The sequence below is a fragment of the Lonchura striata genome, chromosome Z, assembly GCF_050655825.1.
Source record: "Lonchura striata isolate lonStrDom1 chromosome Z, ASM5065582v1, whole genome shotgun sequence".
NCBI lineage: Eukaryota > Metazoa > Chordata > Aves > Passeriformes > Estrildidae > Lonchura > Lonchura striata.
In genome coordinates this window covers 82,506,005-82,520,818 of record NC_140740.1, presented here as the reverse complement: position 1 = coordinate 82,520,818, position 14,814 = coordinate 82,506,005, and the positions used below count along the sequence as shown (strand labels likewise).

The 14,814-nt window shown below is 39.5% G+C and overlaps 1 long non-coding RNA gene across 1 annotated transcript in view; it reads right to left on the bottom strand.

Moving 5' to 3' along the window:
- The window catches only part of LOC146763910 (uncharacterized), a 242,467-nt gene that overhangs the window by 56,788 nt on the left and 170,865 nt on the right, over positions 1–14,814 (bottom strand). The window contains exon 3 of the long non-coding RNA XR_014951715.1: positions 1–14,814. This exon is cut by the window's left edge and continues 56,788 nt beyond it. This is a non-coding gene — a long non-coding RNA (uncharacterized LOC146763910).

Below are 14,814 nucleotides of genomic sequence, written 5' to 3'. Positions count from 1 at the left end.
ACAATATGAGCTGCCCTCATGCAAAGATCCAGAGACCCTGGTATTCTATAATGTACAGCTAACTCCAAAATACATTAATTAAAAAGGCAAGTATAGAGTTATTGTTTTTTGTAATGTCCTCCAGCTGCCATTTTGAACAGTAAATGGTAGCCCTGACCTCAGCATATTCATCCTTTTCTGAATATCTAGAGGTAATGAAGTCCATGATGTCATTATAGTGAGGTTTGTGGAAGAAGATTAATTCTTCTGCCAGGCCAAATAATAATATTGCTGGGGAAAAATAAACCAACAAACAAAACAAAATAAAACAAACCCTCAAACCAGACATGATTTTTAGCCTGTGACATTTTTTTTCCAAGTATAAAGATAGCATATTTCAAAAGTTGAGAACAGTATTTTGGATTTTTTTTGGACATGCTAGCTAGTCAGACCATCTAAAATGAAAAAAAAAGTACTTGGCTCTCATGTGGCAGAAGAAGGATTTTAGCAGCAGGTGAGGTGATAAGATGATTACATTTAATGGTAAAAAACCCAATAATGTGCAATACAGTAAATACATCTTCAGAGTGTATTACTTCATTGTTTGAAAGTTAGGGAATTTAATTTCTTGGCTTGTCCTTTGAAAGTGTTTAGTGAAGACATTCATTTGAGGATCCAACCCAAAAGTTTACAAACAGGGTGACTGCTTTGTGAAAAACTATGATTCTGCCTCGTTTTTCGCCTTGTGCTGATTGTCTCCAAGCTCTGCCTGGCAAGTGGTGCTTAATGAGTTCAAAAACCGCTCAAGGTGGATTTGGAGATCCGGATACTAAAACCTAATTTTAAAAACACATGATAAAGGGACACTGACAGTCTGCTATGGGGTGTCATGTCTCTGGGAATGTGCTGTCTGAAGGGTGTTTGTCCATCTAGTTATTGAACACATCACAGCTGTTCCACAACTCCCAGCTTTCCTTGTTGCCTCTCACTTTACTTTTTCTTGCAGTAGTTTATACTTTCTCTGTTGCATGATAAAAATGACTCACAGAATTTGAAATTCAAATATTACATGCTTCAAAACAGTGATTGCATTCTTCAGGAGCCTGAGCCACATCCAGTGGTGACCATCTGTGAACAGGAGGCTGGATCAGACATCTCCGTCTGTTCCTCTAAGGAGAAGCTGTGGGTCTCTAACTGGACACAGAACACACTGGGTGAACCCAAGCCTTTACTTGTGATAGAGAACCACAGAAACATAGAATCATTAAGTTTGGAAGAGACCTCCAAGGTCACAGAGTCCAACCTTTGACCAAACACCACCTTGCCAACTAAACCATAACACTAAGTCCAGTTATTTCTTGAACACTTCTGGGGTGGTGACACCACCAATTTGACTCTTTCTGTAAAGAAATTCTTCCTGATGTCCAACATGAACATCCCACAGCACAGCCTGAGGCCCTTTCAGAATGGTGCTCACCTGTCACTGGGTACTGACTGACCCATGTTCAACCACTGTGGCCTTCGATGCTCTTGGCTGAGTATTTGATGCTACCACCAAGACCTGCAGCTGTAGCAGCTCCACCTGGACCCAGCTCCCAGGCTTTGAGGTTTATCACAGCAGCCCTCCTACTCCTCACAGCCTTGAGAAGGCTCCTTGGGCCATAACTCATCATTGTGGTCCTTTCTGGTAGTGTTGGGACTCTATCTGCAGACATTTGGCTGTGGAAAAGGACTTGTACTCCATAAAAAGATCTGTCTCAGACTGGAATTTTTTCTAATTCTTAGTATTTACTAATGCAAAAAGCCACTCATGCAAATAAGCCACGACATGCTATGGGTACTGCACTCATGTCTACTAAAACACGAGTAGCTTAAAAGATTTTTTTATATATGTTTTTCTCCAAAAATAGTCTGGCTTAATAAAAGTGCATCCAGGTAAGCTGTACATTAAAACTTCAGAATTTATAACTGCAAAATACTTTCATCACATGAGAGATAATACTGCTGGACACTTTAACCAGAAAGAATATGGATTATTTACTTTCTTTTCATATCATATGCATCTCAAGTTAGTTTTTAAAAACTCACTCTAATGTTTTAATGCTTAAAATTTAATATCCAGAGCCACAAAAAAAAACCCCAAACCAAACCAAAAAATCCAAACCAACAAAGCCCCCACAGAAAAACCAAACCCAAAACAAACTGCAACAAACCTTTTTCAGTGAAAGAACCTTCTTCAGAGTTTTGATAAATGCCATAATCACAAAATGCAGTACTGACCCAAAGGACCAGTTTTAGAAAATACTTCCATCAGTAGTGCCAGCACTTCTAAGTGCTAACTTAGAAAGTTGCTATTTACAAAGCATACTTCACTTCCCTGTCATGTCAATGTTGGATTTTATTAAATAGTGTCTGTAACATAGAAGAATGCATTAGAAACATTAATATCAACAGTCTGCAATTTTTTTCATGTGGTAGACAGGTATGTGTATTGCAAGGAGGTGCTTTTTCTTCCAAATCTAATAATCACTTTCTATATTTCCTCAAAAAAGGCATGATAACATGTGGATCAGTTCCTTCTAGTAACTGTTCTGCAAGCTCCTAAATGATTTTCTATCTCCTCAAAAGCTATGCATAGTCCAAATGTTCTTAATTCTTGCAGATTTGGTGCAAGGCAGATACATTTTTCCTACTGACTTTCAAAATACCTGATGCTATCAGATAGCATCAGAAGCCAATCTTGATTGACATTGGGAAACTCTGACATTAATGAGTAATGAGTTTTATAAATTCTAAATTACAGCTATAAATGAATTAAGTGTAAAAACTCTAAGGAGCTGGCTCAGCAAAATCCCAAACCCTTCTATCCTAATGACACAAGCCAAGCTTTTGCTGACTGCACTATCACACGCACAGACCTGATCTGTTTGATTTGCACATGAATGCTGACATTTTTTAAGAATTACAGCATTTATAGGCAGTGCCTCCAATAATTACTAATTGAATAACTCCCTGTCTTTACTTCTTATCTTCCTTTAAACCAATATTTTTAATCTTCTCTTTCCCATGTATGTGCAGTAGAGTCTCTCTCCATGTGACAAAGGCCCAAAAATGTGACCAGAATATGGAGGAAGATTATGTTCTTTGATGGGATTATTTCCTCAGCCTTGGTTTGCAAAACTCTTCCATACCATGCTAACTTTCCCCTGAGCTCTGCCCCAACTGAATATTCACTTCAGAAGCCAACCCCAGGGTCTGTGTTACACAGCTGGTCTCTGGTTACTTATGCCTGCCATGGAATTGCGCATCTTGGACAAAGCTGTGTGACAAGATGCCTCCAGTGAATATCCACTCACATCTCTGTCCAAAGGCAAATGCCTTCTTTTCTTCTCAGTTTGAAGGCTGAATAGAATCAGGTGAGCTCTCTGTGAATGGAAAATAATGGCTTTCACCAACACTTGAATTAAATCTATTGCAGTTGTCCATTCAAGCATGACCAGAACTTGATGTTTTGTGTTTTTTTTGTAAGGGGCTGTAATGTTAGTTGTTCACATTCCTTCTGATTTGGAAGGTTAACCATACTAAAGAAAAGCAAAGTCTATGCTATGTGTAGGACTAGACATGGTGGCACAATGTGAATATTTTAAAATCTTTTTCTTTTTAAATCAAGAAGTCTGACAGCAACTAGATCCTTATTTACATCAGGCTGCAGCATTTTCTACCATATAATGCTGAATAAATTGCTCATGACTGAACTAGAAATGTTTGTAATGTCTAGAGAAGCACTAGAGACAAAACTAGATCTTGAAAGATCCATTTTGAAGAATGCTATTACCTTCATGAAGTGGACGGCGAAGAGAGGTGATAAAAAAACAGGATAGATTTTTGTCTGATGTAAAGACAGGCTTGTGAGAGAAATTTCAGCCTAAGAATATGGGATTCATATCCTGGATCTCACCACAGACTTCAGCATCACTGGGCAAAATTTACAAACTGACTGGGTCAAATTTACAAATTCTATCTCTCTTGCAAATGCAAAATCTCTGTCTGTGTGATAGCCATAAAAACTTTAAAACATTCCTGCCTGAATATTGGTGAGACTGGGTAATTGAATCTCAGAAGGCAGGAAGCCTTTACTTTTAGAAACCTGGTTCTGCTTTGTACAGGAGGACTGCTGCAATTGGCTTTTTCTGGTAGCATTTCTGTGAAATTTGTTTTTCAGAGAGTGCAACACAAATGCTTAAGTATAAACATGAACACAATTGCTAGGATTTGCAGTGTGGTATCTGTCCTACACAAATAATCATATGCTCCAAATATCTAAATGGTTCCTGTTCTGACCAAGAAACTCAGAGTGGTCTCTGTGTACCCCTTCAGAGTTTTCTGGGAGTACTGGGTTTCCTGTTGTCTCTCCATTGCAGCTCTGGACAGCTCAAGTGCTCCTTGCCACAGAAGACCACCAACAGAACCATATGTGACACCACCAACCTTGTGATAACCAGGACACTGGGAAGGGCAGGGATCATAGTTTCTAGTGATTCACATATTGGCCACCCATGCTAATTAGAATCAACCCCTTGACACAGATGATTTTTTACACCTGAGACCATGAGGTACAACATCTATTTCTGTTGGTCCTGTGACAATTTCTACAACAAGGCACTCTAAATGTCCTAAAATTATTTGAACCATTGCAAGTTATTCCCTCAACAATTTGATGATGGTTAGCTGCAGTGGAGCTTTGGTCTCCCTTTGTGACAGTCTTTATATTTCTTACAAACATGCCTCAGCCTTTCTTTGATCAGGATGTCCTTTTTGAGGATGCTCTCTCCATACAAAAAAAATTGGGTGGTCACAGGAAGGGAGCTGCTGAAACTTCCCACTGCTCTTATGACAGGAATTTCTTCTGGCATCACACAACCTACAGCATGGAATTTGTGACTTATTCCCCTAAAGCTGCAAAATCTGGGCTTGTGAACAAACACTAGCAGAGGGGTGCCTCTGAGCATGACCAGGCAAGTGCCAGCAATCTGATGAGTGTGCCTCAGGTGGCTGCTTGCCCTTACACTGGCACTTTGCAGGGAACTGGCAGCGAGTGAGTGATCAGCAGCCACGTTTCCAAGGTGGTGGCCACATCATGTTCAATGATCACCCGTTCATGCTCTTGAGAGCTGCTCTGAAAAGCCAGTTTTGCAATATTTCTGCAGCACCTGTTAATAGAAAGACAGGGAGTGCCAAAATGCACACACCTCTTCTTACTTAGATGAAAACGTGTTATAGGTCAGAATTAATTCCACTGATAAATACAAAATTTGACACAAAATTATGCTTTTGACAGAATCCAACACTGAAAAACAATTTTTAAGGGCTGAGTCCATTAGTACAACCACATTTACTCCTTCTAATTAGTGCAAGGTCCAGAGTGAAAAAAGTCATATCTATAAGCATATTTTTACAATGAGTCACCAAAGTTCAGAAAAGTTGTTCACCCCCAGTACTATTACATAGGTTCTCACCCTTAAGGTGAATTATACACTTTTTTTAACCTACAGAACAAGGCCTTTTAGTATGGAGTCACAACATGCCCTTATAGGAAGACTGAGGCCACAAATCAACAGGACATAGGCCTTGGCAACAGCTGTATGAGAAGGCTTTACTTCTAGGTTTCCATCAAAACTGGTGGCTTCTAAGGTTGGGTTTATTTTGAGGGGTGGGGGCATGTATGCTTGTTTTCCTTATTGACTAATTTAGGGGTTTTTGAAGTCTCAGTTAAAAGTTCCAGAAATATTTCTGTGTAGTAGGTAGTTCTACAGACCTGAGAAGAGCCATGAATACTGTGGGAATCCTTTTAATTAGTAAGAGAATTGTTAAAAGATTCTTTCTTATTTTTTAATGACTATTCTAGAATACCTAATGTCAAGTAATTGCAGTGCAATGCTCTTTAAGCCAGAGAAAATCATCCCCTGAACTGAGTGGAAGCGTTTTGAATCCTTTGCCTTTTTAATTTTTCTTGCTTCCTGCATGGTGTACTAGGTAAATTATCAGCATTTGCTCCCAACAATTGCAGTAAAAACATTTAGGGCACCTGGGAGAAAAGAACTACAAAAATGCAAATTATTGCAGGTCTGTCTTTGATTGTAGATGATGGATTAAAATGATAAATTGTGATGTACCTAATAAAGATTTTATAGATTGTGGCTTATGATATTGTATAGCACTCCTACCCCATTTGGAGCATCTTTTCAGACTAAAAGCAGCCCATGATGGCATGGCATTAAAGTGGTAATAAGTCACTTTCCCATAAAATCTGCAAATTCATAATGGAAGTTAATAATAGGATAACTCCATGGTAAAATGGATTCATCTAAACTCTGGTTAACAAATCCAAACATCATGAGATCTTGGACAGTGTGTAGCAAGTTGACCCTGGCTGTAGAAAATGCCACACAAAGGTCTCTGAACTCCCCTTTCCCCAGCAAATAAGTGGCACAAATGTGTGGAGAAAGTGGAGAAAGCAAGAGAGCAAGGCTGGCTAGACCAGGAAGCTGTAGAAACAACTACAATTTAATGAGTTGAAGAGGAGGGGAGAAGAGGGGAGGGGAGGAGAGACACAGTCTCGCTGTCCAAAGTTTAGAAATTAACTTTGTTCCTGACAAAATCTGAATAGAATGTTCAAACCTGGATACCTGAAGTTAGAATCCCGAGCCTATTTCTGCAGTCAAGTTTCTGGAACCTCTCTACAGGTGGATCCTTGCACTCAGCCATGCAGAATGTGACAAGCACAGAGACCAGCAGAGGTGAAGGCTTGAGCAAACAAGCATCTTCCTATAGAATTAATACACAGAATATACACTGAGTTACAAAAATCTCTCCCCTCAGAGGAGGAGACTGCCCAGCCACATTTCCTACCCATGTCTGTTCAACACCCAATTTCATGCACAATTATGTCCTGCATAAGATAAGAATCCAGGACAGTGTTGCAGTGGTTAATTTTTAGTTGTTTACACATTTTGGCTATTTTTCCTGTGGTTTCACATGTCCAATCCTCAATTGCAAGTCTGGATGCAAACTTTTATGCCACGAAAAAATCATTCCAGGTGTATTTTTAAATAGTTCCTCTTGCACTGGCTTGTCCTGTTCCAGTATTGCTTGTTCCCATTAGAAATGGGATCCTATAAAGGTGCTGATATATGTTTTCCACAAAACTGTCAGTGGGACCCTGATTAAAGGACTCCTGTATCTCCCCAGGACTCATTGTGACAAATATTCTTCCTCTTTCCTCCATGGCGCTACCAGTTTACAGCCCTCACTGCAAGTGCAGGATTTTACTACCATCACAAATTACAAATTAAGGGCTTCATTAAAATTACATAAAACTACTTATATAAGGCATTAATAGGCACAAGCTTCTTCTTCAGGGAGGCAAATTACTTTTTTTCAATAAGTGGAAATTTCATCAAGATGTTATGACATCTATACCAAAATCAATGAAGGCAGCTAGGGTACAGTTCCTGAGATGCAGGTCTTGGATGGGCTTCCTGTCACAAAGGGGCATGGTGTTAATATCCAGTCAAAGCCTTGAGAGACTCTGTTGGATGCTTGCTTGTATCCACATGCAGATTGTCACTGTCACTACTGTCCTGGCTTAGCCACTCTCTCATTCCTCAATTATGTTGCCTTAGGCAAAAACAAAGGACTTACACAGCAGATAACTGAGCAGGCTTCCAGGAGAGATTGTGGAGTCTGACTCACTGGAGATGTTCAGGAACCCTCTGGATTCCATCCTGTACCATGGAAGTCTAGAGAATGACTGCTTGAGCAGGGAGGTTGGGTCAAATGACCCACTGTGGTCCCTTTGAACCTGAACCATTCTGTGATTCTATGATTTGGTGACTGGGCAGTTTTGAGATGCTCAGTGAGGTTTGAGTGCAAAAATTCCACCAATCAAACCCACACGATATTATGGCTATGCCAAAACCTCAAGGCCAGGAGATTCATTGAACTCTTGCAATGATTAGCCATTAGACTGTGACTAAATCCTCACAGCACAAATTGCAAGGAGTACAAGCAAGCAGAACCTCTTTATCAGCAAGCATCTATTTGCAGTCTATTTTAATTATGGTATGTCCAGGTTTCCAAAGAATGGAAACTGAGGGCACAGCTATGTGGTCCAAATTTAAGAAGAGATGCCAGCTGTTGCCTGCTGGGCACAAACATGCTGGTAACCTTTGGAATCAGAGAGGGAAATGAAACCCAATGCAAAAGGCATTAGGAGAAGATAAGTGATTTATTTCTGTATAAGGAAAACATTATGAATTAACTGGAAAGAGGACAAGAAATTTTGGGGCTTGATTCTTAGCTCATGCTGACAGTCTTAAGGCATGATAGAAACTTGGCAAACTTGACATCTGTACTTGCTTTAAACAAGACACAGTTCCATGTCACTCATGCTGGTGACAGGGTGACAGAACATACTGCACCCATCTTACATTGAAGTCTCAACCTTCAGTAAAGCCATATCCTGAATTATCATGGGAGCTTGTTCCTGTAGCTATGGACTGGTTTGTAGTCTGCCTCTCATCTCCAGAGTGTGTCCAAAAAGGGCAATGAGGCTGTTGTAGGGGCTGCAGCATGATAATATGTAGTTATAGGAGTGGTTAAGGGAGCTGGAGGTGGTTATCCAGGAGAAAAGGAGCCTCAGGGACGATCATTCTCTCTACACCTACTTGAAAGGAGATCGTAGTGAGGTAGAGTCTTTTCTCACAGAGAAGAGGGTAACAAGGCAACAACGGACAGTACAAGAAATAACCTCAATTTACACTTTTTTGGCAACAGACACTTATGGGAAGAGAATGAGAGTCATCCCATTGGGAAGGCAGTCCTATGAAATGCCACCAAGCATGGGGCTTGAGTCTTTTCTATGTGTGCACATGCTCCAATAATAATAATATCAGAATGGTTTGGGTTGGCAGGGACCCTTAAGATGACAGAATGGTTTAGGTTGGAAGGGAAATTAATTCCAAGTTTAGAAGATTGGAATCTTATTCCAATCCCCCACCATGAGTCAGAACACTAGACCAGGTTTCTCAGAGCCCCTCCAACATGGCCTTGAGCACCTTCAAGGATGGGTTATCTCCAGCTCATCTGGACAACCTGTTTCAGTGCCTCACCAGCCTCACAGTAATGCTACAATGATCTGAGTTGTTCTTGCTATCCTACCAGTACTGTGGACTAAACAATAAACAATGGAGTTTTGTGGTGTTGCATTTCACAGTTAAATTCTCTGTGCATACAAGTCTTTCCCCAATTGAGCCTTCTTAATATCATCCTTGTTTTGACTTTAATGTCTAGTAAGGGTTGAGCTGAAATATCTGCCTTTTCCATAGCAAAGACACAAACAGTCTATTTCTTCTAGTATTGATGCATTGATTTACCTGAAAACTATTCCTGTAATTTTGACTAGTTTTTCAGCCAGTTCTTGTAGTTGGAGGAATGGGAGGAGTGACAAAAGAGAGGCATCAGGGAAGCATGGCTAGATGTTGGGGCGAGTCTGGCCTCCTAGATTTTGGATGGCTTTAAATGATTGTGTATTTATAGGACAGAGGTGTTGAGCTAAGATTGAATTTGAAGGCGTTAGAGAAGTGTAATTGGATAATGCCAGGTGTTGGGGGCAACAGCTTAAATACCAGCTAAACATCTGGCATGTTCCACTTATGTGCTCCATCTCTGGCAGTGTTTAAGGCCAGGTTGGACAGAGCTCTGAGCAACCTGGTCTAGTGTAAGTGCTGGAGCTAGATGATCTTTCAGTTCCCTTCCAATGAGGCCATTCTGTGATTCTATGGGTCTATGAGTCCATGATTCTATGGTTCTGTGATTCTATGTCCATTATTATGGACTGTCTGAGTTGACATGTGAAAGGTCTGACATGTGAAATGACCTGCACTGTGATTCCTTGCCCCTTCTCATATAAACCCCTTCACATTTCTTCACCTGTAACTCATGGAAGGAGGGAGAGCAGTGTTTTCTCCTCTTGTGATCCCTTGTCCATTGTCCATTGATTTCTTCACTAAGGAGAAAGTCTGTTGCATAATGTGTCCCAGAAGAACTGAATATATATGTTTTATTTGTGTTTCTAAAGATTCTTAAAGCAAATCCATCTGTCAGTTTCCACAACTTGCTTCTTCACAAGATGCACAGGTATTGCAAGTTGCTTTTCAGCTTGCTAATAAACTTGGACACTTCTATTATGGCAGTACTGAACAGTTCAAACTCTACATCTTGATCACTGACCTTTTGCTGGGCTGGGAGTTAAACCTCATCACTTATTTTCTCTGCATTGTTATTTATGACAATATTCAGACTCCAAGCACAGTTAGCTCAACATGATACTCCTGCAACTAGCATTAAAAATTCAGTTTTCCAGACTCACCAAGAATCAGTATGATCAGAATACATTGCTCATCAGCAGCTGGACATCTGAAAGGCTTAACTCAGAAAAAATGAAGGAAGAGAAGTTCAGAAAAAGAAGTTAGATCAAGTTATAACTTGGATATGACCTACTGTCATTTAAATCCTATGTCTCATAGACACTAATCTCAGACATTTCTCAGTTAATTTTCTGTCTACTGCATGTTGCCTGTCTGCTAGGTTATCTCATCTTAATAGATACTAGAATAATAATCAAAGTCCAGTATCTATCTATTCCTCTATTCTTACAGACTTTTCCTCATAATAATTACTTCTCTAGTTATTCTTGTAATTAATGTATATTGATAATGCTTCTTTGGATTTAACTAAACCCTTGGCTTCATGATCTTTCCTTTGCAGTGAATTCCACAGTTTCTCATGTTGTGAAAGTGACATCTTTAATTTCTGTCTCTGTCTCTGAATTCTTATATTTTGAGGCAGAAATGTCTATTCCTCCATGTTTAGTTCAATCTATTTTATATTTCTATCACTTCCTGTTTCTCCTATCAAAAAACAAAGAGTCAATGCAAGAGCATTCACTCAATTAATACAATATCTGCATAAAGCAGGAAAAGCCAAAGGCTATTTTAACTTGATCTAAAAGTAAACCTCTGCAGTTTATGCCCTTCTCCTATATTCCATCCAATTCATGAGCATTCACACACTGCATGTCTAATACCTGCTATGGATAAATCTCTACCCAACTGAACATCTCAATCAAAACACTGGATAAATCTCATTTTTACTGGCTGAAAACATGTTTTATAGCAATTTATCTCCATGAGCTTCTCATAAAATTTGTATGAAGGAAAATTCTCCCTCTGTCTTCATTGTCTTATATCCTCTGCTCTTGAACTTAACCCTTTATTTTAGTTTAGCTTAATTCTGAATGAAAGTGCCCACACACTAATTCTGTGTAATAAATGCATTTCAAAAATTCAGATCCTGTTGTCTGTATGTCCCCATGTCCAGAATATCTGTGAAATACATTATATTGCATATATAAAAAAGCAAGTATTGGATGTTTTGATCTTTCATATCTGTCATCCAGAGGAAGTAATAAAAAAAAACCAAAACAAAACAAAACAGCTCTGAACATTTCAGAGTTTTAACACCTTGAAGTGCTTAAACATCAGGTTCTGCTCTTTCTGAACCTTACGAATGCTTCTTCCCTGCCCTCCCATTTCAAGGAATAATCATGTCTTGCTGGGGCTCACCTGCAGTGGTACTGGCACTGCTGAGACTCTCCTGACTCTCCAGTCTCCTACCAAATCCTGGCATGAGCTTTTATGATTTCTGCCATCACCTCTGCCAGTAGCCCTCACCTGAAAAAGCAGGTTTCCTCCCATGTTGTTTTAATGTTATAGCTGAGGAATGGAATCCAGCAGTGGTGTGGGTCAGAAAGAGATCAGTGGGGTTACATCCCTGTCATCTCACACATTCACACCAAAACCCTACTAGCTACAGGTTCCTAAACCTGTAGCTGCAAATGCTAAAAACCTGCATCCTGTGAACCATTGACCCTCTCAGGAACTGCTGCTTTTCTGCTGCTTGCAGATCTTGCCACCATGACATGTGCCAGACTGAGATTTCTGTTGCAGCTCCCATTAACTGGAACAAAAACAATCATTTGAAATTACCAGCTGTGATGAAATTAAATGTTTCCATAAAAAGCATGGACTATTATTTCTTGCTAAAGCTAAAATCATGCAGGATGCTCCTGTGAAGACTTTCTAATTGTATTATGACAGACATGATTAGGAGGTGGACAGAATCAAAGCATCACAGTGTGTAAGTCAGAGCACAGAAAGGATAAGAGTTTAACTCTTGTAATAACACAATCAGATGGCAGCAGTGCTGTTGGCAATATGGATTAATTTTCCAAATTTTCCCTATGAAATCTGCCAGCAGAACTAGCAGTCATTAGCAGACTGCAGAAACACCTTGGCATGTCTCAGAAAGGCAACTAGTTTGGTTTTAATGAATGGCCAAAGAAAAAGCTTCTAAGGGCATGCAGATAGTGAGAAAAAAGCAGAAAACCTTATGAATGGAATTACAATCATTAATCTTGCTAATGTAATACTTATTCCCAAACCCACTGAAATAAACAGCAGACAGCCTAGCAGCCTCAGTGGGTTCTGAATACAGATTTTAAGGTGAAAAATTCAAGAGCCAAGCAACAAGGTAGCTTGAAATTTCTTGTTTCTGTTTCAGATGTAGACAGTGGCTAGTACCCCAGAAAAATTCTGTTTTTCACATCTATGTCAGTTGGTATAAGAGCACATCTGCTATTACCTTTTCCTTCAGACCTTGCCTCAGGTAACATTTACAACCTTATTGTGCACAGTAGGAATTTATAATGACCTCTCTATTTAGATTACCATCACTACAGAAAAATAAATATCCCAAAAACCATTTGGAACTAAAAAAATCTGGTGTCCATCAAAACCAAATGGGAGCCCAGGGTTTGAAAACACTCAGTAAGAGAGTATTAGATGTGATATCACAAGTAATTACATTAATGCAAGAGTACTTTCTTCCCACTGAAAGAGTCCAGGACTTTATCACAAAGTCACAGCAAAGTCACTGGCATTTAGCCTTTGGAGTATATCTGCTTCTTTTCTAAACAGTGGTGAAGACTTAACTGGATTGACAGCTTCAGGACCTGACCCATACAATTTAGCTACACAAAAGGAGCAGTGCTGTCAGAGACGCCTCTAGCTGTGATCCCCAGGACATCTGTGAAAGAACAGTTTTGTCTTTCTGCCCTTTAAAAAATCCAGTCAGGGTCAGTCTTATGGAGAGGAAGATTTTTGTACCTGTTTGAGATTGTCAGCTCAATTTTCTAGCCCCCTTTTTTTCTTAAATTATTAGCTGCTGTGTTTATATAGCAGATTTCACTTAAACTGAATGATAAAAAAACAAAAATATATATATCACATCACATTCTTCTGTCAACAGCGTGTTACCAGAAGACAGCATTCATCTGGTGGTTTTGGAGGAGACAGCTTAATTCCAAAGAAGAAGGACTTTTTTTTTGCAGTTTAGGTGCTAGACAGAGTTTAAATACACAGGACTTCTACTGAATTTACAACAGACAGTAGAATTAAAAAATGACACTGTTTGAAGGCCATTCTGGAAGACAAGTAGTCCAACCTGTACTCAAAGCATGGGCTCCAGGTTCAATCAGCATACTCCGAGCCTTTTGTAGTGAAGTTTTGAGAAACTCCAAGAATGCTCAGCCCCTTATTCTGTCTCTTAGAGGAAGATTTCTTAGACTGAGATCTCCTAGAGGGAGATTGTTATGGACTTAGATGGCTTGAACCCCTTCCTTTTTCTTGTCCTTTAGTCTGTCCACGTACATGGACTATCTCTTCTTGTTTGTACAAGGCTTATCATTCAACGGAGAACACCCTTAATAATAATAACAATAAAGTCCTAAAAACATCTTTAGGTGCTTTTGTGAATCTTCATTAATTGCTTGACTACAATAATTTCAACACTAAGCTGCACTAGTCCAGTGTCCAGCCAGGAGATTCAGAGATGCTGTAAACCAATGAATGGAGGTGAAAAAAGACATTCATTGGCCAAGCATTTTGAACAGCCTTGATCAATACCTCACCTGCTTGGTATTACTAGGTTGTTTTTCTTGTTTGAATTTTCCCCTCCTTCAGTGCAGTCTCAAACTGCTCTTACTAGAGAGGAACCACAACACACCTTAACAAAATCAATCATTGTGCAAAGAAGAACTTGAGATGTAATCACAATCCATCTTGAAGTTTGATTAAGTGCTCTAACAAATTGAATGAGAAAAAAAAAGCGCCAAAAATAGAGTGCTGCTCTAGACAAGTACAGGATGGACCACCAGGTAAGCTAAAAGGAAGAATAGCAGAGTATATTGTATTTCAGACTCTAAGTACCCAAGATTTGCTTTGAAACTAATTCTCTCCAAACTGTGGGCCTCTACTTGTCTGATGCTCTTGTCCCTCTTTTTTTCTTTTCATTTTTTTTTCCAAATAAAACCTGGTAGACACATAATCCCAGAGTTTTAGTTCATGTCCACTCATTAACTGCTAAAGGTATTCTATGACAAGTGAAGCATCAGCCTGAATTCTGTACCCATACTCAGTTTCTCATCTTTGGGAGATTTTAGAATTTGTTAAAATCACTTCCACCTGGCACAAATTCAAGCACAGATTCCTTAACTGAGAGCTGAATTTTAACAGTGATTCTCCTGTTGATCTCAAGGGCCAGGTCCATGTGCTTACTGACACAGAGCTGCTCACAGGCTTGATACAGCTGACAAACCATCTGGATATCAACATTCCCAAAAAATAGCTTACAGAAGTGGCCATCGGACTGCAGGAA